Consider the following 26,689-nt stretch of genomic DNA (forward strand, 5'->3'; position numbering starts at 1 on the left):
CACACACCACTGCACTGTCCGATGGAAAAGACTGGAAAAATGGAAACCACTTGTTATGGACAATTTTTTTTCAAGATTTTATTTTATCTCCCAGTTTTATTGAAATATAGACACACAGCACTGTATAAATGTAAGGCGTACAGCAGAATGATTCGACTTACAATCATTGGGAAGCGATTATCACAATAAGTTTAGTGAACATCCATCCTCTATCATAGACACAAAACCAAAGGAAAAGAAAATGTGTGTTTTCCCTTGTGAGGAGAACTCTCGGGATTTACTCTTAAGAGCTTTCGTATATAACACACAGCAGCGGGAACTACGTTTATCAGGTTGTGCATTATATCCCTAGTCCTCGTTTATCTTGTAACTGAAAGTCTGTACTTTCTAGATCACCTTCATCCAATTCCCCCTCCCCTTGCCCCTTGCGTCTTGTAACCACAAATCCGCTCTCTTTTTCTACGAGTTTGTTTGTTTTTGCAGGTATATTTGACCTTTAATACCATGTCAGTTCCTGGTACACAACAGAGGGATATTGCTATACATTTCCAAATGATCATCACGGGAGGTCTAGTGACCATCGGTCACCAGACAAAGGTATTAAATGATTATTCACCATGTTCCCCACTTGTACGTTTCATTCCCATGACTCATTTCCTATCCTTTCTTTGTAACGGGAAGTCTGTACCTCTTAATCTCCCTCGCCTGTTTCTGGCATCCCTGACAACTACCTGTTCGTTCTCTGTGTCTGTGAGTCTGTTGCCGTCTTGTTGTTTGTTCTTTCATTTGTTTTACTTTTTAGAGTCCGCACAGAAAGAAAATAATGTATTTGTCTTTCTCTCTCTGACTGATGTCGCTCAGTATGTGGTCCATCCATGTTGTCGCAAATGGCAAGATTTCATTCCTTTTTATAGCGGAGTAATGGTCCATTGTGTGGGACCTCCCTGGTGGTCCACTGGCTAAACTCCATGCTCCCAACTCCATGCTCCATGCAGGGGGTGCGGGTTCGATCACTGGTCGGGGGACTAGACCCCGCATGCCGCAACAAGGATCACACATTGTGCAACTAAGACCCAACGCAGCCAAATAAATAAATATTTTTAAAAAGCCCATTGTTCATATATATATATATATATATATATATACACACACATATCTCACATCTTTTTTAAGCTATTCATCTGTCAATGGGCAATTAGATTGCTTCCATATCTTGGCTCTTGTAAATAACGCTGCTATGAACACTGGGGTGCATGTATCTTTCTGAATTAGTGTTTTTCTTTTCTTTCCATAAATACCCAAAAGTGGAATTGCTGGGCTGTATGGTAGTTCTACTTTTAGTTTATTTAGGAACCTCAATACTGTTTTCCACAGTGGCTGCACCAGTTTACATTCCCACCAATAGCACGTAAGTGTTCCCGTTTCTCCACATCCTCTCCAACATTTGTTATTCGTGCTCTTTTCGATGACAGCCGTTCTGACAAGGGTGAGGTGATGCCTTATTGCGATTTTGATTTGCATTTCTCTGATGATCCGTAACGCTGAGCATATTTTCATGTGTCTGTTGGCCATTTGTATGTCTTTGGAAAAATGTCTATTAAGGTGTTCTGCCCATTTGGGGGGTTGTTTTTTTGATGTTGAGTTGAATGAGCTCTTTGTTTATTTTGGATGTTACCCCCTTATCAGATGCATCCTTTGCAAATACCTTCTCCCATTCAGGAGGCAACCTTTTCATTTTATTGATAATTTCCTTCACTGTGAAGATTTGAGTTTGGTGGAGGCCCATTTGTTTATTTTTGCTTTTGTTTTCCTGATCTGAGGAGACATAGCCAAGAAAACTGCTAAGACCGATATCAAAGTGCATACTGCCTATGTGTTCTTCTAGAAGTTTTATGGTATCAGGTCTTACATTTAAGTCTTTAATCCATTTTGAGTTTATTCTGTATCTGGTTTGAAAAGGAAGACAATTATTTCTTGGTAGAAAGAGTGTATCTTCTTTTCTTATTCATATTCTTATTTTACTAAATAAACATTAGTTATCTTGTCTAAAACCTTAAAATATGTATAGATGTACTATGTTACTTAATTCATTAGTAATAAACAGAAACATTTGATATGTGACTTTCAATACTGTTATAATATGCAAATTAGTAAAATTTAAACATTGCCTATCTGGGAAAATAAAATATTTTTTAAAACTATGCTCCTTTATTTATTTATTTATTTATTTATTGGTTGTATTGGGTCTTCATTGCTGTGCAAGGGCTTTCTCTAGTTACAGCAAGCAGGGGCTACTCTTTCTTGTGGTGCGTGGGCTGCTCATTGTGGTGACTTCTTTTGTTTCAGTGCGTGGGCTCTAGGGCACATGGGCTTCAGTAGCTGTGGCTCGTGGCTCTAGAGCGCAGGCTCAGTAGTTGTGACACATGGGCTTAGTTACTCTGCGGCATGTGGGATCTTCCCGGACCAGGGATTGAACCCACGTCCCCTGCATTGGCAGACAGATTGTTAACCACTGCGCCACCAGGGAAGTCCCATAAAAGATTTTTAAAATGTGTCGCTGACCCAGACATCTCCCTGAAGTTTTCTGGTTCTCATACCATACTTAGAAAAGAGGTCCCTATCTCAAGATGATAAAAATATTTAACACTGGGGCTTCATTTTTCCACATGCTCCTCAGGTGTTGTAAGACCGAGGACATCAGCTCCTTCACAGCTGTTGTGCAAAGCCTCTCCAAGTCCCCAGCCACATGGGTGTCTCCATAGGGCAACTCCCAACAGGAGCAGCACCTGTAGGGACACAGCTAGCCGGCAAAGAGCAGCAAGAGAGATGAAGCATTAAAGAACATAGGTAGGGCTAGTAAAGTTTTAGGGGACAGGGGACCAGTGGTAGAGATGAAGGTGACCAGAAGCAGCCAGACTATAGAGACTGTGTCCTGTTAAGGTGTTTATATTTCACATTGTGGTAAGGTTATCACTTTAAGTTAACCTCTGAAGATTTTTAAACAGAAAAGTAATACAAGATTTAACAGCAGTGAGCAGGCTGGACCAGAGGCCACAGGTGGTAGAAAGATCAGTCAGGAAGTTACACACATAGTCAGTATAAGAGCTAATTAGTGCCTAAATTAATCATGAGATGAAAAGGTAAAGGAGGAAGCTAAGGCTATTATTGTTCAAAGAGCAGATCAACCAGACCTGGTAACTTATGGACACTGAAGGCCGGGGAGGACCTCCAGAACTGTGTGTTGACCGCTTGGGTGGGTGGTGGGGCAGCTCCATATGGAAAACAGGAAACAACCTGCGGGGAAGGAGGGGCACTAGATCCATGGTAGTATGTTCTCTACAAATATTTATAGCGACATTCAAAGCAGTTAGGTTAACCTGGATAGAAAGATGACGTGAAAAATGCTAGTGTTATTTCTGAATCACAAATCACATCTTGGCATGTCAGCTTTGGAAAGCCATTACACTTGCTGTATCTCTGTTTCTTAATCCAAAATTGACAAGTTTTTGTCCTATCCTTGTTTACTGTTCTAAGAACCTGTGGTTTATTAATTTCCAATTTGCATAAAACCTTTGGCTGGCCTTTCTCTGTACCATCTGATTTTCACTGTGCTACCAACTCTCTTTTTCTTGTTTTGAATACTTTTTTTTTTCCTATATCACTTATTTTTTCATTTAAATGCCTTTTCATATCTCACGGTCTTTTTTAATTTACAAAATTTTTAGTTTTTAAGCGAGTTCCTGGGGAAGATAAAATCAAGCAAAACGCTGCTCTTCATAGCCTACCCTCCCCAAGTTTAGGACCAAAACACACACATGCAGGTATGCGTAGGATAAGTAAACACCTTGGAATTATTACAACTTGATAAAGCATACAAAGAACTGCAGAACCTGCTCTAGGCAGTGAACGTTTAGCATTTTCCATTGTGTTGTAAAGGAAGTGAAAACTATTAGAGGTACAATTTAAGCTCTGAAGCTCAGAGTTGCAAGTGTGGCTCTCCTGTGGCACTCACCCAGGGTAATTGTTGAGAAGCTTCTGGGAGACCGCCGAGAACTTTATGAAATATCCATGGCAATAATACCTTCCCTTCATATATTGAAGATAGTGTCATCTGTTAGAAAATAGAAACTTCTCCCTGGAGTTAGACTACCATGATGTTCACATACAAAAGTGAGATTGGAACATTCATTTTCACACAAGGAAAAATGTTTTTCAGACATTTATTGAAGTGATATTTTTCCTGATCTATCATAGACCGAAAACTCCCAGTTTGTTAACATGTCACAAACTAAGCACTTAATTTCTGTGATAATGGTGCAAGACCAGTGAGTCTGCGAATGGCGGATTAATTTAAAGGATTATTTTTTTATCCTGGAAATCACATCAGTAAGGACCAAAAATCTCCAGGGCAACAGTGTGTGAAATTTCCCTCAAGACAGATGGTGTCCATTCTACCCACTCAACTGACATACAAACCTGGGTTTGAACGTTGAAGGGCAGAAATGCCTCTACAACACCAGAGTTCTGGAAATTTTTCTCACCTTCTTTTGTAGCATTCCAGAAACTGGCTAACTGTCAGTGTGGGTTATAAGATTGCAACCATACCATTGGAATTCCATGAATGACTTTTAAAGAATTTCACATAAATTCTTTTTTAACAAACAGCTTTATTGAGATACAATTTACATATTATGTAATTCACCCATTTAAAGTGTACAATTCAATGGGTTGTAGTATATATTCACAGAGTTGTGCAATTATCATCACAATCAATTTTTAGAACATTTTCATCACACCCCCCCAAATCCATACCCATTAGCAGTCACTCCCCACTTCCCCCCAAGCTCTCCAGCCCCTGGCAACCACTAATCTACTTTCTGTCTCTATGGATTTGCTTGCTGTGTGCATTTTACATCAATGGGATCATACAATATGTGGGATCTTTTTGTTTTGAGGAAAGGGGTAGGGAAAGAGCAACGAACGGTCTGCTTTTCTATTCTTGTACTTTTCTTGTCTTATTTGTAATCCTTCTGTCCCTAAATATTATCTTCCTAATTTCCATCACAGCTGGTAATGGAAGGGAGGATGGTTCCTGGTTGGTTATGGTGTGTGTCCTGCTGCACAAAGTGCATGCTCCACACGGACACTTTGGGAAGGGGAGGGCATGGCAGACGCCTCTGCTCTTGTCTGGAAGCCAGTGCTGCCCGTGGGTCCCCAGCTGCCTACATCATCTAACACGGTAATAAGAGAAGCCAGATGTGTAAGGATAAGCTGGATGCCTGTGAGAAAGTCTTGAGAATCAAACACCAGAGAAATTAGCTCAAACATGGAGTAGAAGGGACAACAACAAGACTGGAGACACCATGCAGCATCTAGTGTTTAGACAGAAATCAGATCAGACTAAGAGCAGATAAGAAACAAGCAGTCAATGGCCACAGTGTGAGCCCAGGTGCTCTGACAGTCTTCACCTAGAACATAGCTGTTCCACTGGGAGACACTAAAGTGCCAATGATCCTTTGTCCCTGACAAGTCTCTGTGTTCTTGGAGAATGGGTAGGCCTTGTTGGTTTCCTTCAAAATAGTCATCTGCCCCTCTCCCCACTCCACAACCCACATCCTCTCCACCACTGCAGCTAGTATAGGTCTGAAGATGCCAGATACTATATTCCCATTCCTTATTCTGGGGAGAGCTAAGCATGAGATCCAAACATGGCCAAGTGACCTGGTGGGAGACAGCTGGGGGACTTCACAGAATGGATTTCCTCCATAACTAAAAAAAAGTTTCATGAAAAAATTAACAGTGTTTTGGCAAGTCATTGTCTTCTTTTGATACCTAGAAGTGCAATAACCACCTTGAGACCATGGAGGGAGGAGTCAGAGGATGGCAATGTGGAAATACAGAATCCACGCAAGCCCTTGATGGCAATGCTGTACGTCTGACACAACCAGTCCCAGGGTGCATTTCTCAGCTTTTTATTATGTGAGTTTATCAACCTTTTCTTTTCTTTTCTTTTCTTTTTTTTTTTTGGCCACGCTAGATCTTAGTTCCTCGACCAGGGATCGAACCCTTGTCTCCTGAGGTGGAAGCTTGGAGTCCTAACCACTGGACCACCAGGGAATTCTCTCAATTTTTTTTTTTTTTTCTTCAGCTAAGACAGCAAAAGAGATGATTTATTGTACACTTTACATTCAGCCACAAGTGAGAAAAGAACCAGTCCAGAGTGTCACAGGTCCAGGGCAAAGGACTAAAAGGGACCGTTTTGATATGAGCAAGGTGGGTCTCTCAGAGGTGGTCGAGGCGATCAGAATGGTCATAGATGTTTCAGATCCACTGAGACAAGTTCTAGACAGGAGGCATGCAGTCCAACAATTTGTACCAGCGTCCCTGGCCTCTGGCTTCCCTTGTTTCTGCTCCTGCGGTTTCCATGCGTGTACAAGTTTACTTGGACCTCTGCCTCATCTTTCTTCTTTTGCGCTTCAGCCTGCGCATTCGCTTCTTCCTCCACTTCCTCTCATGGCGCGGAGGTTTCTCAGAAGATGGCGCTAAGGCCGAGAGAGCGCCTAAGACCCCTCTCTCAATTTTTATTTGGACTTTCTGATACTTTTTATGGGAAGTATCCCAGAATGATATACTGGAATGAATATACCAGTTTCAGAGGATCATTGGTTATAAATCTTGGTTACAAGCCAATTATACAGCTGTATTTCCTTTGTGATTTTAATTCCTTCGATTTCTCTTTGGAAAAATCCTCCCAGGGGATGCCATACTTTGTCAGTATTCCAAGAACCAGGGTGTCGTTGAGCACTTGGAGATCCTAACCACCAAGGGCTGCATTTGTCATGTTACATGGCAATGAATGATTCCTCAGAAACAGTGAGATCATGGAAACACCAAGTTCAAATGCCCTACATCAGCAGTACGTGGCGGAGTATTTCAGTCCCTTGGAGTTGGCAGTGGGTGTGAGAACAGTTGGAGAGGCCGATTTTCTCTGTGATGTGGGTCCTAAATACCAGGCTTCCACAGGTCATGCTTTGGGTTGAATTATAGCTGAGCCCACTGACCAAGGCCTTGTCAACACAACATTTCAATTTTCCAAAATCCACATGAGGAAAGATTTTAAGGCAAGTCTTAGCTGGAAACTAGAACATATCATTTTGATTAAGGTTCTAGATTTAGCAAAGGTCAAAAGCAGTGCCCCAAACTCCCCATGATCAACATTGTGACGCTGTCCAGAAGCAGTTCTGTTAGCTCCGGAACCAGAAATTTATGTTCCTTTTTAAGTTAAGATGATTCAGTGCTGCCTGGTGGTGCAACCCCTTCTGGAAAGTGATAGGTCTTATGCTAAGCAACTCCGCTCTACCTCATCCTAACCTCTCATCCCCACATTAGGGAAAATCAAGAATCAGAAAGGGTGCATACACTCCCTTCAAGCAGGTAGCTTCAAGGAAGAGTTTGTCCTGGAAAAGCCTCTTTGGACCACCCCAGATCAATGTAGAGCTCCCATGCCTGTGCCCAGAATAAACTACAGTGCTGTCAATGGCCTGGATCCAATTTTGCCTCTGCAAAACCAGTGACACAACAGAAACACCATGCGTTGAGGCTTCCACATAAATCACGGGCTCTGTGTGTTTATTTTTTAAAGTGCAAACACAAACAAAGCGAAACAAAAAAGTAAACATGAGTGGTTTGCTGGATTTCATGTGAACTTTTCGTTGTGGAGAATAGGAATGAAATTGGGGTCTTACAGCATCTACAAACAGCAGTCACGTGGCTCCACCGGATCATCTAATAGGTTGAACAACACACTGGACTCCAGATACTAGGAATTTTTATTCTTTTCTCTGTGCCATACTTCCCAAGGTCAGGGGTTGGTACATCACAACAGACTTATCCTTGATGCCAAGGACATGTGGAAGGGTTCCTGAACCAGAAATTTCAAGGGAAATGTCCAGTCCCCCCTTCCTTGGTAGGTCAAGCTACCTGGACCAAAGTGCTCAGCTAGCAGTGGTATTTGCCTTGATCTTGGAGGTGAAGGGGTTTCCTACCAGAGGTAATCTGGAGTGGAAGAAGGTAGAGAAGAAAGCTACATCCTGAGGTCAAAAGTGCAAATAACTCAGTGGAGGGAGGCAGGGGGAGCTGTTGGGGCGGGCTGGGTAAATAAATAGCCAAATTACCACAGGGCAAGTTGCTATGTGCTGTAACAGAAGAGCCAAGAGGAGGAAGTGAGGAACACTGGAGCGGATGGAAGTGGGATGATTCGAGAAGTCTGCACTTAAGAAGTGATATTGGAGGGCTTCCTAGGTGGCACAGTGGTTAAGAATCCGCCTGCAGGGACACGGGTTCGATCCCTGCTCCAGGAAGATCCCCACATGCAACTAAGCCTGTGCACCACAACTATTGAGCCTGTGCTTTAGAGCCCGTGAGCCACAACTACTGAGCCCATGTGCTGCAACTCCTGAAGCCCACGCACCTAGAGCCTGTGCTCTGCAACAAGAGAAGCCATGGCAATGAGGAGCCTGTGCACCACAACAAAGAGTAGCCCCCACTCACTGCAACTAAAAAGAATACCCCCGCACAGCCAAAAACACCCAAACAGCCAATAAAATAAATAAATAAATAAATAAATAAAAAGAAGTGATATTGGGATATTACTCAGGCATAAAAAAGAAACAATGTCATTTGCAGCAACATGGATGGACCTAGAGATTATCACACTAAGTGAAGTCAGTCAGACAGAGAAAGACAAATACCATACGATATCACTTACCTGCAGAATCTAAAAAAACGGTACAAATGAACTTATTCACAAAACAGAAACAGACTTACAGACATAGAAAACAAACCTACTGGTTGAAAGGGGAAAGGGAGAGGGATAAATTAGGAGTTTGGGTTAACAGGGACAAACTACTTTATATAAAATCGATAGCCAACCGCACCCCTGGCTTGGGCCTCAGCCTGCGCCTGGATGGGCAGCACCAGAGAAGGTGAGCCACCTCCCACCGCTGCTCCCTCGAGGTTCTGGAGAGGCAGTGGGACGCGTCTCGGTTCAAAGAACCAAACATGTATCTGGATCCCAACACACAAAGGCCTGAAGGAGACTCGCTTCATCAAGAACACGAGTCAGTAGGACACCGAGGACGGCAGGACTGTGTTGATCTGCGCCCGGCGGTCCCTGTGTGCAGCCGTCTAGGTCCTGCCCTGTGGAGAAGGCCTGCGGGCCAGTGGCGTGGGGGTGGACAGCCAGAAGCAGAGGATCCATCAGGCGGCGTTTCCGTGTCTTCCGAGGTGGTCTTCCAGTTGGGGGCGGATGGAAAGGTGGTGTCTTACTCCAAGTTCCTGTACCCACCAACCCCCGGTCACTTTCAAGCCCGACAGCCCGGCCCAGCGGCCCCGCCGTCTGCTGGGGTCCAGATGCAAACCCGTCCAGCCCAGGGCGGCGCCGCAGGCTCGGAACCAGGGGCCGTCTCGGGGGATGCCCTGGAGACATCGGGGGTCTTCCTGACGACCCGCAGTGGCCCCGCAGCCGGCAAGAGCGCGTCCTCATCCTCGCGTCCTGCAGGACCGCGGTGATAGAGCACGGGAAGCCCTCCGAACTCGAGAAGGACATGAATGGGACCTTCCAGGAGAAGTTTCCGCACATCCAGCTGGCGCGGAGCAAAATCAGGAGTTTCAAAAGGGACATGCGGAACCTGTCCGAGGAGTGTGGTTTGGAGACCGTGACATGTGCACGGCCTACGTGTGCTTGAAGATGGTCCTGCAGCAGCGACCTCTTCAGAACGACGTGGAGCAGCCCATCAACAAGTTAGAAGAAATGTTTCGATTCCACAGATGGGATCTAATTGGGTTTGGGTACACTGTTCTCATGGCCTTGGCACCTGCTCTACACCTTCCAGAGAAGCAGGTGTTACTCCTTACGGAAGCCTCACCTGGCAGTGCCAGCTGGGCCTCTGCGGGTGCTCCCAGCTCTCTGGGAGCATCGGGCTCAAGGGAGCGGTTCCAGGCTCTGGGTGTGGACGCGTGGCCCTTTCTGGCTTGCGCCACTGCTCTTCCACATCCTTGCTTCCTTGGAGGGACATGGCTTGCATTCCAAAGCACACCACACCGCCACGGTATTTCTGAGACCCTCCTTCATTCTTCCGTTTACAAAATGTGGGGTTTTGTTATTGTTTCTTTTTTTCCTGTGCCTGCAGTTGGCCTGGCACCAGGACTTTGATTTACGATGCGTGGTGGTGAATCCTGACTTTACAGCGTTTTTCCTTTTGGCATCACCCAGCCTTCCGCTACCATCATAGCCTCCGCACTAGCACAGAGACCTGGATTTCCAGACCTCACTGCAGGCACTGGATTGCTGGAATTAACATGTTGGCGCATTAATTTCGGCTATTCGGAGTTTTCGGATGTGGAAACCGCACTGTGGAGCCCTCCACCCCTTGGCCAGCATATACCTGACATATAACACTGTGTAAATTTAAGGTGTACATGTCAATTTGATACTTTTTATATTGTAGCATGACTGTCATTGTAGAGATAATTACGTTATATAACTCATTTCCTTTTAGTGATTGGAATAATTCTCAGTCTCTTAGTAAGTCTGATGATTATAATACACAATATTGTTGTCTATATTCAGCATATTACACATTAGATTAGATCTTTAAAATTTTAAAAAGCCAGAAAGCCACCTATATGAAACTCCTAATTTTTCAATATTGGCAACTAATTTAAAACCAAAGTTTTCAACAGTTCATTGGCAAAACAAAGCATTTCTAAATCTGGATGTGTCTGGATATGAGGGCATCTAGATTTTTACTCAGCACTGAAAAATGCTGCAAAGTATGTAAAACTGCCCATGTGCTGTTTTCGTGGTTTAATCACATTGAATTTTTAAACCAGATTTGAAAACCCGAAGTATTTAATGAGTCTATTAATGGCAACTCAGCTCAGGAGACAGGATACATGTAAGGACCCTGAGGTTGGAAGTCTACGCTTAGGACTGAAACTGACTTATTCAGTGACCTTGAAGAAGGTCATTAACCAGGAGTTCACCTCAGCATCTGGGTCTGCTGTGAGAAGAGCTAACTGAAGGGATTTAAAACATTTAGCTCTAAGGGAGGGAATACGGGGATATGTGTATAAAAACAGATGATTGAAACTGGTGTACCCCCCCCCCAAAAAAAAAAAGAAAACATTTAGCTCCCTTCCAAAAAGTGTTTCAAGAATTCTCCATGCTCTCTGGATATAGTTTTAAGGTCTGTCTCATTTGGACAGTTCCCATAAATTTTGCCAAAATTATCAGCATACTATGAAGCCTAAAAATGATAGTTAAGCACTGTCAGCTGAATGCAAGCTTTTGCAACTTTGTAAAAACAAAAACAAACAAAAAAACAAAAAACCCCAGATACTCCATTTATAAATTACAACATATATTTTCCAGGAAGGAATAGTTCTGTTTAAGTCAATCTTTTTTTCAGTCCCCTAGGCTCTGAAACTAACTTCCTTATAAAGCACAGTAGAAATGAGAATGTACTCAATATTTTAAGTCTCAGAAGCAAATAAATTGGTCAAAGAGGCCAATATTTACTTCTCTGCTTATCCACTCATATCTGTGTATGACCCTTGAGTCGAGGCTGTGAAGAGTGCTCATTTACACTGTTCCTTATTAGGAGACTGCATTCAGTTAAGTAAAATGGACTCTTTTCACTTTGATGCCAAAGTATATTTAATATTCTTATGCTGTATTTTATAAACCTAGATGTGTACTGCACAGATATGCACAATAATTATAATTATTTTAACAGGGTCAGTCCAATTAATAAATTTTATATACTCCAAAATTATTGTTTGGTTTATGGAACCATACTTTCCCTATTCATCAGCATGAAATTCTCTTTCCCTTTGATATGGTTTGATGTGGGTCTTTAGTAACGCTCTCAATCTCATCCACCTATCGATGGCATTCAAAACTAATCTTTATGTTTCTCATTTGTGAACTTAGTGGGTTTTCTTCAGTATGAAAAATGAGTTGATTGCCCTTCTTGAACCCCTATAGCTACTTTCACTAAAGAACATACAGTATCCATCTTACAAAATCACTGTGCGCACTTGACTTTCGTGCACCGTAAGTATCGTGACATGTTCCCTGGCTCATCCTCACTGTTCACCTCTGCCCCTTCCTCTCCAGTCATAAATCATCTGCTCCAACAGTTCTGCCCTTGTTTGCTACATTCCTATCCACTCCCCTTTCTCGGCCTTCCCAGCTTCACACAGACCTGACTCATTTGGCATCTGTGTGCATTTCTGACCCTCCAGCCTCCTACACACGGCTCAGGCACTGCTCTGCCAAGCCCATCCTCTGACTGCAGGCTTTGTCTCCTTCGCCCACTCCACAAAATCCACCCCTTGTTTTTTACTGCCCTTTATGTTCAGAACGGCCTCCCACAAACATTCATAAACCTCCTTACCATGCTTCCTCAGATCATTTCTCCAGAAGGGCTTCCTAGTCTGCAAGCGTCCCCGCTCCTGTGTCTGCATGTCACAGTCTCGGCTGTTCCTGGTCTATTTGTAGCAATTCGCTTTTCTCCCCGAAAGATTTTCTTTGGAGACAGTTTTTTTTCTGGGTACTTTCTTTACAGAAATAATCAGGGAAACTGAAGCAGTATATGTTAAATAAACATGCATGATATTTATTTGTAAGTTATGCAAACACATGGGCAGGAGTAATTCTGCCTGATGGGTATATAGAACCATACTTTCCCTATTTATCATATACCACCAAGGGCTTGATGGTCACATGGACCAGTGAGAGCAGAATCAAAATTGTTTCTCACATAGGAGAAACTTACATCTTTGCTATATGGTACTTTAACAACCACCACTATCATGAAATTTGAACTTTTTAATAAAAATGCCAGGTCAACATTTAGAATATTTATTAAAATGTTTGATATTTGTTAAAATTTAATGTTTGTTACAAAGGCTTTTTAAAACTGCCTTTATTGTGGGTGTAAGGATGTATGATTCTTAGAATCTTTGAGTACTTTCATTCTGTATAGTATATAAGACTTAAATTGAATGAAAATGTGTGCCTTTAAATATCTTTGAAAGAAAACACTATTATTACATCTTTTCCAACTAAGAGCTGTTTACTAAACTAGCTTTTGGAGGAACCATTTGTCACCTCCTTGCTGCAATAAAACTCTGTGCAGTTTCCAAAAACTGAAATTTGGTATCTGTCTACATTCCCTGGGACCAGATATGAACTGGTGCAAAAATAATAGTAATAAATAGAAATTAAAAGCTTTGAATTCACTACAGTAAGGTCATAGGGCAGGCTGCCCAGCCTCCCTTCATGTGATAGCTGCCAGTCTTGGAAAAGACTGATGCTAAATAAAGAGCTCACTGCCTTGCCCAAAGACTCACAAAATGCCCTTTGTCCTCAACTAGAAAAGTCATGAAAATAAAATGTGGAGATTCAAGGTCTTCATCTGGTCTCCTCCAAAATATCTGTCAAGCACAATCTCCCTTCTCTCAAAACTTCTGTTGCACTTACACTCTGTCGCTCACTCTCACAGTTAACCATAAAGTCTTTTCTTTCTCTGTGTGTTTGTCTTCCTGCCACTGTCTTCTGTGGAATTGCTAGAGGCAGGGACCACGGACTGTATTCTCTCTGCTCCTCATTTCAGCATTGGTGCAATAAGAACAGGAGGAACATGAATTCATTCAACAAACATCTGTTGCATATTTACTGTGCTCTGGGCACTGTAACTAGAGATAAAATGGTAAGCAAGACAAGGTCCTGCCCTCAGAGAACTGAAATCTAGAGGGAGAGTGACAGGCAAGCAAACAGGCAGGTACCATCAAATGTGATGTGTGATCCTTGAAACCAGCATTGGGGTCATGAGAGCACATCTGGTGGGATTCGAGCTGCTTGTAAAGAGTTCAGGAAGAGCTCTGGATGAAGTGACTACTCACAAGCAATCTGGAGATGAGTAGGACTCAGCACAGTGAACAAGGGTTGGGGGAAGCAGAGGAGTTTTCTAGAGAGTTTAAATTGCATCCCAGAGGTGAGAAAGAGCAGAGCACATTAAAGGAACAAGAAATACTTCAGCAGACTTGGAGTTTATAGTGGTGATGGGGATTGGAGATGGGGGATGAAGCTCTAAAAATGAGCTGAGACCAAGAGACACAGAAAGAAATCTGCTCTTGCATCTTCAGGGTAACGGAGGGTTAGGGAATGTTCTGACCATGCGTGTGACTAAACGTGGCTGGGCTTTGGGAAGGTCTTTCTGGCTGTGCTGCGGAGAGATGCTGGGAGGGATCCAGGGGCGGGGGGAGGGGGAGGGAGAGAGGAGGAGGGAAAGGAGGGGAGGGCGGGGCTGCAGCGGGGATCCAGGTGAGGTCGCGGGATGGAGAGGGGTGGTTGCACTCGCTTCCTATTTGGCAGGTGGAGTAAATGGGAAACACTTGGTGGTGATTGTGTTGGAGGCAGCGGGAGAAGGAGGAAGAGCAGAAGGATATCCGTGTTTCCAGTTTAGTCAAAGGCATGTAGGCTAGTAATTCTAGAGCAGGACTGCAGTTCTCAGGGTGTGGGCCAGCAGCGTTCCCACCACCTGGGAACTGATGAAAAATGCAAATTCTCAGCTCCACCCCGGATCAAGAGAGTGAGAAATGTCCGCTAAGGAGACCAGCGACCTGCGCTTCAACCGCCTTCCAGGCGTTCTGGTGCGTGCTTAAGCTTGAAAACCAATGTTTTAGCTCACGGGTCTTCAAACTGTTTTGCTCAGTACCCTAAAAATGTTTGAAAAATTATGTACAATTCACAGATTTTAAATTTGACATCCAAACATTTTCAAGTGTAAATAGTTGCAAAAGATGTAATTTCTAGCATATTTAAAAATATTGTATCTTTTAAATACAGTCAATGAAATCAAAATACTCTAGCAATTTGGTATCCACCATCGCATATTCAGAAGATAAACACGCTAAAAAAAAATGAACAAGCTCTCTTTTTTTTAACATTCGTATCCTTTTAATTTCCATAACTGAACTTTATACCATATTCTATTAATCAACCTACCATATTTATCTGCAACAAAATATGAGTGTAATAAAATACTGATCCTCAATTTTGATATAATTATTGTAGCACATAAGATAGTATAACTTTTGATAATTTTGATAATAACTATTAACATAAAAAATAAAATATTATTGAAATGTCTCCTAATGAGATGAGTAGGGCCTTTAAAATTTAATTCATATATCTGTGGATAAATAGTACATATTAATAAAATAAGACAAGCTTCAGCATCAGGTCTATTCATATTTTTCTTTTTATAATGCAAATTAAAAAAAATAAGCAAACACCCTGTTTCTATAATAAGTACATAGAAGGAATGATAGGAGTTTTATTGTAGCAATTCTACCTAATTCTCTGAACTCCTTCTAGGATGTATGCCAAAATATGTAGAATCACCAATTATCAAAAATGTCTGGTGGATTGTCATTTCTCTGTGATACAGAAGGCCAAGTCATCCATTGAGAGTAAAGGTGAAATGCGGGGTGAGTGGGTGGAAGAGAGAGGAGTTGGGGGGTGGGAATGGAAGAGGGTGAACACATAATTGAATTGTTGGGCAGCACTTAGGCCTTGAAATACTAAGGATACAAATGATTGAATCAACCAATTAATGCAAGCATGTCATTCAGTTGCCACTGTTTTGAAATAGATTTCTGATAAATTGAGCAAAGCTTAATCACAGGGAATCTGTTACAGACAAAACAATGGCCCATCAGAGATGCCCCTGTCCTAATTCCCCTGTGAATACGTTACTTTATATGACAAAAGGGACTTTTGTAGAAGTGATTAAATTTTAAGAACTTGAGATGGGAAGGGTATCCTGGCCTCCTGTCATCACAAAGGTCCTTGTTAGTGAAGGAGAGAAGCAGGGAGTCAGAGTCAGAGAGGAAGGTTGAAGCCAGAGGCAGTGGTTAGAGTGATGGATGAAGCGGCCATGAGCCCAGGATGCAGACGCCTCCAGGAGCTGGAAAGTCAAGGAGATGAAACTTCCCTGGAGCCTGAGAAGTAACTAGCCCTGCCCACACCTTGAGTTTAGGACTTCCGCCTCCAGAACTGTAAGATCATACACTTTTGTTGTTTCAAGCACTCAATCTGTGGTGATTTATTATAGCAGAGATAAGAAAGGAACACACTCACCCCTTCAGTCCTGTGTAGACAGTGCTTCTCAAGCTGTAACGTGCAGTCATTTGGGACCTTGTTTTCATGCAGCTTCTGATTCGGTAGGTCTGGGGGGTGAGACTACAATTCTGATTCTGCACATCCAACAGGCTCCAGGTGCAGCTAGTGCTGCTGGGTCACAAGCCACACTCTGAGAAGGAAGGATCTAGAAGGCAATGTCGAGACAGAGAAACGGTTCTTGTGAGCACATAGCATGTGTGTTTCATTTGTACGGTTTCCCTGAATTCATACATTACGATTGCATTTTATAAACAGACTTGCTATGAGGCGGGTACTGATATCATTTTCTTTTACTGACAAGGATGGTGATACTCAGGATGAGCAACTGAGCCGGGCTGCACAGCTGCTCTGTTGTATTTGGCCTGTGCCAGGATCAAGACGTGAGCATAGGTTCCTTTTTTCCAAGTTATTTTCACTACAGCAAAGTAAATGTTTAAATCAAGATCCGGAAACAATCAATGAATTCAGAAGCCTCAGTGTTACTCAAGAACAAAATGCACAAAGTTGAAGGATGAGCAGCAATTCCTGTGGATTTAACTGACACAAGAATGGGTGGGAAGAGAGATGCGCTGTTACATAATTTTTTCTCTTTGAGATTTGACCGAAATGTTAATCATGCTTTAGGTCACCTTGCATACACTTGTATTGCTGTGGTACAAGTATGTTGACAACACATAAATGTACATTTGAGCCATTTTGTCACACTCCACCATCTTCTCCAGAAGCTTTGTATTGCATTCAGCATTTATTGAGCACTTACTGTGTGCCAAAGCATTATGCCAGACATTACAGAATTAATATGAGACATTGTTCCTGTGCTCTGGAATTTCACTGCACGATAGCAAAGTGGTAAATGTAAAAAAAAAAAAAACCAAAAAAAAAAACCTATATTTTGATTGCTACAATTATAGAAGTTTGAAAAATTAAAGGAAGGGTTTATTTGCTCTGGAAAAGTTAAATATGAGAGGTTTGTCTTGTTTTCCTCATAAGAAACTGTGTATATTCCAAAAAGTCTATTGAGATTTTTAAAATAAGTCACGGATTCAAAACCCTAGTTCTTCCCAAAGTTTTAAAGTCTGTATTACAATAATCTTATTTTTTTGAGCAATTATTAACTGTTACTTGTAAGGGGGCTATTATTAAGGCTAAGTCTGCCCTATTTACACATTTTATATCTTTAAACTGCATTTGCAAATTTAATACATCCCATTTTGTTTACAAGTATTTTGACCTAATAAACAAAACCTAAGTATTATATAATTCTTATAAATGTAATAAATTGAACTTACAAATGCAAAGTTTAATAAAGGACACCTAAATTTTCCAACTCAGGAAGATTTCAACTTAAAATGACAATTCTAAATCAATTGCTCCAACTGACATTTTAGTTATAAAGCTGAAGTCTAATAGTGTTAAAGAACATGCATGAATTTCTTACATGAAAAATATGTAAGAAATTTCATGTAAGAAATTCACGTATGTTCCTTAATACAATAATATTATTGCTATGGTTTTGGTTTTCCTAAACATTTAGAATCTTCCTGAAACTAAGAAGATGCCTACTCACTAAAAAAGACAAAGACACGTTGCAGTGCAGGGCAGTGTCCTCGACTGTAACAGAAGGACCACTGGGAGCAGGATGTCCGTCGTGGGGAAGCTGCATGTATGTGAAGAATATGTGGGAAAACTCTGTACTTTCTGCCCAATTTTGCTATGAATCTAAACAGCTCTTAAAAAATATAATCTATTAACTTATTTTTTTTAAATAAAAGAAAGACAGTTATTGGGAGGTTTTGGTTGGGATGCTACATTTTCATCCACAGTCCTCCAGCTCACGTCCCTGTATCCAAGCCCTACTCATCACCGAACTCCTGAGTCTTTCCCAGAAACCTATAGCCCATGAATCTTGATCACTTGATTGTATTTACCATGGTTTTGGCTTTTAAGATATGTTAATGTTTCTTCTTTCCATGTAAAGATCTCTGAGCCTTACTAAAAACCTGCATTATTTTTTTAATTAATTAATTTAAATTTATTTATTTTTGGCTGCATTGGGTCTTCATTGCTGCATGCAGGCTTTCTCTAGTTGCGGCAAGCCGGGTCTACCCTTTGTTGCAGCTCTCGGGCTTCTCATTGTGATGGCTTCTCTTGTTGAGGAGCATGGGCTTTAGGCACGTGGGCCTCAGTAGCTATGGCACGTGGGCTCAGTAGTTGTGGCTCACAGGCTCTAGAGCACAGGCTCAGAAGTTGCGGCGCACGGGCTTAGCGGCTCCATGGCATGTGGGATCTTCCCAGCCCAGGGATCAAACCCATTGTCCCCTGCATTGGCAGGTGGATTCTTAACCTCTGTGCCACCAGGGAAACCCCAAACCTGCATTGTTTTAATTTTTATTTTATGTGTTTTATTGGCCCATACAAAACAGATATTAAAGGTATATTTCGTTGAATCCTGAGTGTTTCACAATTTTCACAGACTGGTGGTTGCAATTTATAAAGTCATTTTAATAACAATGCTCCCCCAACTCTGAGAGCTTATAGAAGAGATGTAGCTAAATAATGGTCCATATGGTGAAATAGTGACGTGTAGAAGAAGCTCACGTAAGATAAGAAGATGAACTAACTCTTGGTGGGGAGAGGTGCTATGTATGTGTTTTCAGAGCAGTTGATGACTGGGGAGAGTTTGGAATGTTAAACAGGCAAGTGCTAGGCAACTAATGGAGAAAGAAATTCCGGTAAGGGATGAAGTAAGTCCAAATACATACAGAATATTCTGGCCTCGGACATGCACGACATTGTATAGTGCTCTATAATCACTCCTTGAGGAAATTAATTATGGATGAATACAGCATAAAGTGCTCACCGATGACATTAGTACTAGAGTATAAAGTATAGATAGCATTATGGATTTTGACTTACAGTGAGTGAAAACCCGTTCCTCACCCTAAAACTCCCCTGTGCCCCTCCTATTCTCTTATTTCTTTGTTCCTCCCCTCCCAGAACACCTGGCAACCACTGACCATTTTAGTATCCATGTAGTTTCGTATTTTCCAGTATGGCCTGTATGTGGACTAAGCAATATAGCTTTTCCACACTGGCTTCTTTCACCCAGCAGTATTCACTTAAGAGTTCTCCATGTCTTTTTTTTTTTTTTTTTTTGAGTATAGTTGATTTACCATGTTGTGTTAGTTTCAGGTGTACAGCAAAGTGAGTCAGTTATACATATACATGTATCCTCTCTCTTTTTTAGATTCATTTCCCATATAGGCCATTACAGAGTATTGAGTTGAGGAGTCTTCTGTGTCTTTTCACAGCTTTTTTTTAAAAAATAAATTTATTTATTCATTTTTATTTATTGGCTATGTTGGGTCTTTCTTGCTGCATGCAGGCTTTCTGTATTTCTGGTGAGCAGGGACTTCTCTTCGTCGTGGTGCACAAGCTTCTCACTGCGGTGGCTTCTCTTGTTGTGGAGCACAGGCTCTAGGTGTGTGGGCTTCAGTAGTTGCAGAGCATGGGCTCATTAGTTGTGGCTCACAGGCTCTAGAGCTCCGTCTCAGTAGTTGTGGCGCACGGGCTTTAGCTACTCTGTGGCATGTAGGATCTTCCCAGACCAGGGCTTGAACAGGTGTCCCCTGCATTGGCAGGCGGATTCTTTTTTTTTTTTTAATAAATTTATTTATTAATTAATTTATTTGGCTGCTTTGGGTCCCCGTTGCTGCACACAGGCCCCCTCCAGTTGCTGAGAGGGGGGGCTCCTCATTGTAGTGGCCTCCCCCGTTGTGGACCATGAGCTCCAGGTGCGTGGGCTTCAATAGTTGCTCTGTGGCATGTGGAATCCTCCCAGAGCAGGGCTGGAACCCGTATCCCCTGCATTGGCAGGCGGACTCCCAACCGCTGCGCCACCTAGGAAGTCCCGGCAGGCGGATTCTTAACCACTGTGCTACCAGGGAAGCCCTCACAGCTTCTTTTTTGACACTGAATTCCATTCTGAGTCTGGATGTTTCATAGTCTGTTTATCCATATGCCTATGGAAGGATATCTTGATTGCTTCCAGTTTTAGACAATTGTAAGTTGACGTAGACAATTGTTCGCAGGATTTCGTGTTTTCAAATAAATTGGATAAACAAGATAATTGGATTGTACAGTATGGTAAGACTATGTTTAGCTTTGAGAGACACAGCCAAGCTGTTTGCCAAAGGGCCTACACCATTTGCATTCCCAGCCAGCATGAATGAGAGTGCCTGTCGCTTTGTATGCTCACCAGCATTTGGTGTTGCCAGTGTTTTGGATTGCAGCCATTGTGAGACATGTGTAGTGGTATCTCACTGTTGTTTCGTGAAATTCCTGTATGACAAGTGATGATGGGCATCTTTACTTATTTGCCATCTACCTTAGTGAGGTGTCTGCTCAGATCTTTTGCCCATTTTTTAAGTGAGCTGTTTTCTTATTGTTGGGTGTTAAGAGTTCGTTGTATTTTTTTTCTTTTTTGAGGTTCAAAGCCCTTGCTTTTTTTTTTAACAGACAATAAACAGCATATATTTAGAGTCTACAATTTGGTATCCCAATCTCCCAATTCATTCCCCCCCAACCCTCCCCACTTTCCCCACTTGGTGTCCATATGTTTGTTCTCTACATCTGTGTCTCTATTTCCGCCTTGCAAACCGGTTGATTTGTACCATTTTTCTGTAGTCCACATGTATGTGTTAGTATACGATATTTGTTTCTCTCTTTCTGACTCACTTCACTCTGTTTGACAGTCTCTAGATCCATCTATGTCTCTACAAATGTCCCAGTTTCATTGCTTTTTACAGCTGAGTAATATTCCATTGTATATATGTACCACATCTTTCTTATCCATTCATCTGTTGATGGACGTTTAGGTTGCTTCCATGTCCTGGCTATTGTAAATAGTGCTGCAATGAACATTGGAGTGCATGTGTCTTTTTGAATTATGGTGTTCTCTGGGTATATGCCCAGCAGTGGGAGTGCTGGGTCATATGGTAAAGAGTTCTTTGTATTTTTTGATGAAAGTCAAATGTAGGTTTTGCAAACATTTTCTGGCTGTGGCATGTCTTTTGATTTCTTAACAGTCTTTCACAGAGACAGAGTAGAGTTTTGAAAATTTTTAATTCAATTTGTTTGAACTAATAAAACCCCATAAAAACAGTTTACTCATTTCTCCCTCCCTCCACCCCCACCTCTGGCAACTACCAATCTGTTTTCTGTATCTCTGATCCTTTTTGGTTTTGTTTTTAGAATCCACATATAAGTGAGATCATATGGTATTTGTCGTTATTTCGCTTGGCACAGTGCCCTTGAGGTCTGTCCATGTTTCATTATTTTTTATGAATGAATAGTATTCCATTGTGTATATATACATATATATATATATATATATATATATATATATATATATACACACCACAGTTTCTTTATCCATTCCTCCATTGATGGATACTTAGGTCGTTTCCATTTCTTGGATATCATAAATAATGCTGCAATCAACATGCAGGTGCCTGTATTTCTTCCAGTTTTTTTAAATTTCCTTCAGATAAACACCCAGAAGTGGAATTACTGGATCATATGGTACAGTCATTTTTCATTTTTTAAAGAAAACTTCATAATTTTTTCCATAGTGGCTGCACCAATTTACATCCCCATCAACAGTGCACAAGGGTTCCCTTTTCTTCACATCCCCGCCAGCAGTTATTTTTAGTCTTTTTGATAATACCCATTCTAATAGGTGTGCGATGATATCTCATTGTGGTTTCAATTTGCATTCCCCTGATGATGAATGATGTAGAGCATTTTTATCATGCACCTGTTGGCCATCTGTATGTCTTTTTTGGGAAAATGTCTATTCATATCTTCTGCTAATTTTTTAATCAAATTGTTTTTTTGCTATTGAGCTGTATGAATTCTTTACATATTTCAGATATTAGCACTGTATCAGATATTTGATTGGCAAATATTTTTCCCATTCAGTAGTTTGCTTTTTCATTTTGTTGATGGTTTCCTTTCTTTGCAGAATCTTTTTCGTTTGATGTAACCCCAACTGCTTATTTTTGCTTTTGGTGTCAGATTCAAAAAGTCATTGCCAAGACGCATATCAAGGAGCTTACCACCTATGTTTTCTTCTAGGAGTTTTATGGTTTCAGGTCTTGCATTCAAGTCTTCAATCCATTTTGAGGGTTTTTTTGGTATATGTGTCTATGGTGTTAGACAGTGGTCCAGTTTCATTCTTTTGCACATGGCCATCCAATTTTTCCAACGCCATTTATTAGCTTATCCTTTCCTCATTGCATATTCTTGGTTCCTTAGTCCTAAAGTAATTGAATAAAAAGTTTTAATTCTAATAAAGTCTAATGTATCATTTTTTCTTTCATGGAATGTACTTTGGGGGTTATACCTAAAAACTAGTGGCCAAGTACTTCCCTGGTGGTCCAGTGGTTAAGACTTCACCTTCCAATATAGGGGTTACGGGTTTGATCCGTGGGAGCTAAGATCCCACATGCCTAAAGGCCAAAAAACCAAAACATAAAACAGAAGCAATATTGTAACAAATTCAATAAAGGCTTTAAAATGGTCCACATAAAAAAACTATAAATAAATAAATACATACGTACATACATAGATACTAAGGGCCAAACCCAAGGTCACACAGATGTCCTCCTATATTTTCTTATAGAAGTTTTATAGTATTGTGCTTCATATTTAGGTCTATAATGGTTAAATAATAGTACATCTATCCCCCCAGTTTCTAGCACAGAGTTCCTAAGACCTTTGCAATTTCCTGGATGATAAGAACATCTTTTGTTCTAGTGAGAAAACTCTTGGTGGGCTTCTGGGTAAGGAGGCTGATCACCAGGAAGAGTAAGCTGGGATGAGAAGCTTGAACTTGCAACCCCACCCCCTCTTTTCTGGAGACAAGAGAGGGGGGCGGGGCTGGAAATGAAGTTGATGTATCATGCCTACATGATGAAGTCTCCAAAAAGTCCCAAAGTGTGAGGTTTAAAGAGCTTCTGGGTCAGTGAATATATCCACCTGCCTGGAGAGTGATGTATCCCAACTCCAAGGGGACAAACGCTCCTGTGCTCAGGACCCTTCTGGACCTCACCCCACATATCTCTTCATCTGGCTAGTCACCTGTGTTCTTTATTATGTAATAAACCTGTAAGCATAAGTAAGTGTTTCCCAGAGTTCTCTGAGCTGTTCTAGAAAATGAACCTCAGGAGGGGGTCGTGGACATTTTGGTTATAGCCAGTAGGTCAGAAGCACAGGTGATATCTTGGACTTGGAGCAGGCATCTGAAGTGGGGGCAGACCACCTCATGGGGTCTGTGCTGAGTCTCACTAGCTTCAGAGTTGAATTGAATTGTAGGACATCCAGGAGGCGTCAGAGAATTGCCTGGTGTGGAAAACCCACTTCTGGTTGCAGAAGTATTCTGTGTGTGAGTAGAAGAAAATTTTTTTCTTTACAATAATACATTTTGAGTTAATTTTTGTGACCAGTGTAAGGTCTATGTCTAGATTTTTTTTTCTTTTTTCTTTTTGCATATGGAAGTTCAATTGTTCCAGCATGATTTGTTGAAAAGACTACTTTTTAAAAAATTAATTTATTTATTTTTATTTATTGGCTGTGTTGGGTCTTTGTTGTTGCATGCAGAATTTAGTTACGGAGTGGGGGCTACTCTTCATTGTGGTGCGTGGGCTTCTCATTGCACGGGCTCTAGGTGGGCTTCAGTTGTTGCAGCACGAGGGCTCAGTAGTTGTGGCTCTCAGGCTCAGTAGTTGTGGCACACGGACTTAGTTGCTCCATGGCATGTGGGATCGTTCTGGACCAGGGTTTGAACCCGTGTCTGTCCCCCTCATTGGCAGGCAGATTCTTAACCACTGCGCCACCAGGGACACCCCCAAAAGACTACATTTTTTTCTCCATGGAATTGCCTTTATTTCTTTCCTTTGTCCAAGATCAGTTGCCTACATTGAGGTGGATCTACTTCCGGACTCTTCTATTCCATTAATCCATATGTCTCCTTTTTTTGTTTCAACCAGTACCACGTTGTCTTAATGTAAGGAATGTTCAGGCGTTAAAAAAAATTAACCAGCATTTAGAATGACTTTCTGGTTTCTCTAACTGACAACCTCATAAGTCGGGGACTAAAGGATGCTAGAGCATGAGGTGGGGAGCGGTGTGGGGTAGTGTTGGTCGATTATTTTGCACATGTTGGATTTGGAATGTCCGAGTCAACCTAGAGGAAATGTGAAGTAGGTGAGGGGCTTTGGGGATGTAGTATAGTTAGACTGAGGGCAGAGAGAGAGTGATCATCCTATTTTACATTTACATACCATACATTCACCTATTTTAATTCAGCGATTCCTTAGTTTATTCACAGAACAATATAACCATCACACAATCTCATTTTAAAACATTTTCATCCCCCCCAAAATAAAACTCATACCCATTTATAGTCATTCCCCATTCCTACCCCCAGCCCCAGGCAACCAGTAATGTACTATCTCTCTCTATAAATTTGCTTTTCCTGGACATTTCATATAAATGGGATTGCAAAAAGATGCAGTCTTTTTGTCTGACTCTTTCACTCAGTATAATGTTTTTGAGTTTCATTCGTACGCTAACATGTATCAGTACTTCCCTACTTTTTATTGCCAAATAGTGTTCCATTGTATGGATAGGCCAGTTTTGTCTACCCATTAACTCAAACTTTTAATTTCTACTATTAGATCATGAAAATGTATTCTAGCTCAGAAAATGTATTCTGAGGAACCTCCCATATGCAGTCAGATCTGGGGTACAGAGTAGATTGCTGTCTGGTTGGGAATTCTTGGATAAGCGGGGCTCATACTGAATCTTCTGGTTAGGAGTCCTGGGTACCCTGACTCAGGGCTCAGGCTCTCCTAGCCCGCATCTCTGAGGCTGTGGTGAATAAAATCCAGCATTGAGGGGCAGGAAGACCCTGGGCCAACCAGAAAAATACTCAGCCCTTGGCACTCATCTGAGGGTGGCGTAAGTAAAAGGTCTTTGTTGACAAGGTGACGACAGCTCAGAACACCTAGCAACAGAACTCGAGAATGTCCAAGCTTCTCATGCCTGGCAGGCTTCCTCAGTTTTGGTGAATTAGCAGTTCTGCCTTTCTGTGTTTCTAGGATGCCTGGAAGAGGTTGTAAGACATCTGGACGTATGGGGGTTACATAACTGACTCATTTCTTTTGTTCAACATTTATTGAGCACCTAATATATGCTACGCCATTTGTATACATTAATTCAATCCTAGCAATGATCTTATAAAATAGCTGCTATTATACTTATTTTACACATGGGGAAATTGAACCTCAGAGAGATTATTTGTCCCAAATCCCTCTGGCTAAATGATAAAGTCAAGATTTTTGAACGCATTTTCTTTATGGTCAATTTTCCCCACACACTGAAACTACTTTGAACAAGTAGCATTAGAGAAAGGAGGGGTATTGAATTTAGTGTGGTAGAATGGTGAGGGAGGAAGTAGGAGATGGTTAAAATAGCTCTTTTCCAGGGGTTTTAGGGACAGAAAAAGGACAGAGGCTGGATACCTATCAGAATCCGGGGGCGGGGGGTGTGAGGGGGTTAGTTTGCAGGTGCCCCCAAGGAGTCCACTAATCTCTGCTCCCCCATTTCATGCAGTAGCTTGCCTCACCACATAAATAATTACAAGGATCAGATAGTTCTTAAAAGATACTAAATGATTAATACTCCCTTCTGTTATATTAGAAACAGGTGGTAAATGGAAACAGAAACAAATGTTAAGAGACCTCCCAGGAACTGAGATGCCTCAAAAGTAGGGTCATGGATTCTGAGGCACAGAACCACCTCACCAGCTCCTTTTACCAGTAAACTACTTGGCTTCCTCACTCTGATTCACACTCTTTCCTCTGCCCAAATACTTCTCTCGCAGGTTTTGCCTGCTGGAGTCCTTCTCTCCAACTCCATCTCTCATCCTGCATGTCAGATCCTGGAGACGCCTTCCCTGACCTCCACTGTAAAGCAGGTTATTGCCATTCGTAGACAAAGCACCCGTTCCCAACCTCCAGGTCTGCAGACATCACAATTTGTAATTACGTCATTTATTGGCTTGTTCAGTGTCTGTCTTGCCTCACCCATTACGCTGTAAATTTCCTGAGCACAGGCAGCAAGTCTGTTGAAATCTGCAGGAAGACAAACAGCTCAGGCTTCAAGCAATGCCTTCCACACTTGCTCACAGGCTCTGTGGATATTGGAGGGAGTTGCCTCTTTGCAGGCATTAATGCATTTTGGAGACCAGCAGGCTCGGGGTGCATGGGGACCGAGCTGCACTCCGCAGGCTTCTATCTGCAGCTGAGATTTGCTCAGGAGGACGCGCTCCAATCCAACATCCCTGAGGCCAGTAAACCTATTGGCTAA

The 26,689-nt window shown here is 41.8% G+C and overlaps 1 pseudogene; it reads left to right on the plus strand.

Annotated features, from left to right (window-relative positions):
* The first annotated feature begins 6,881 nt into the window (after positions 1 to 6,881).
* LOC130854241 (CDK5 and ABL1 enzyme substrate 2-like) lies at positions 6,882 to 26,689 on the plus strand (annotated as a pseudogene).

Source organism: Hippopotamus amphibius, chromosome 5, assembly GCF_030028045.1.
Source record: "Hippopotamus amphibius kiboko isolate mHipAmp2 chromosome 5, mHipAmp2.hap2, whole genome shotgun sequence".
NCBI classification, from domain to species: domain Eukaryota; kingdom Metazoa; phylum Chordata; class Mammalia; order Artiodactyla; family Hippopotamidae; genus Hippopotamus; species Hippopotamus amphibius.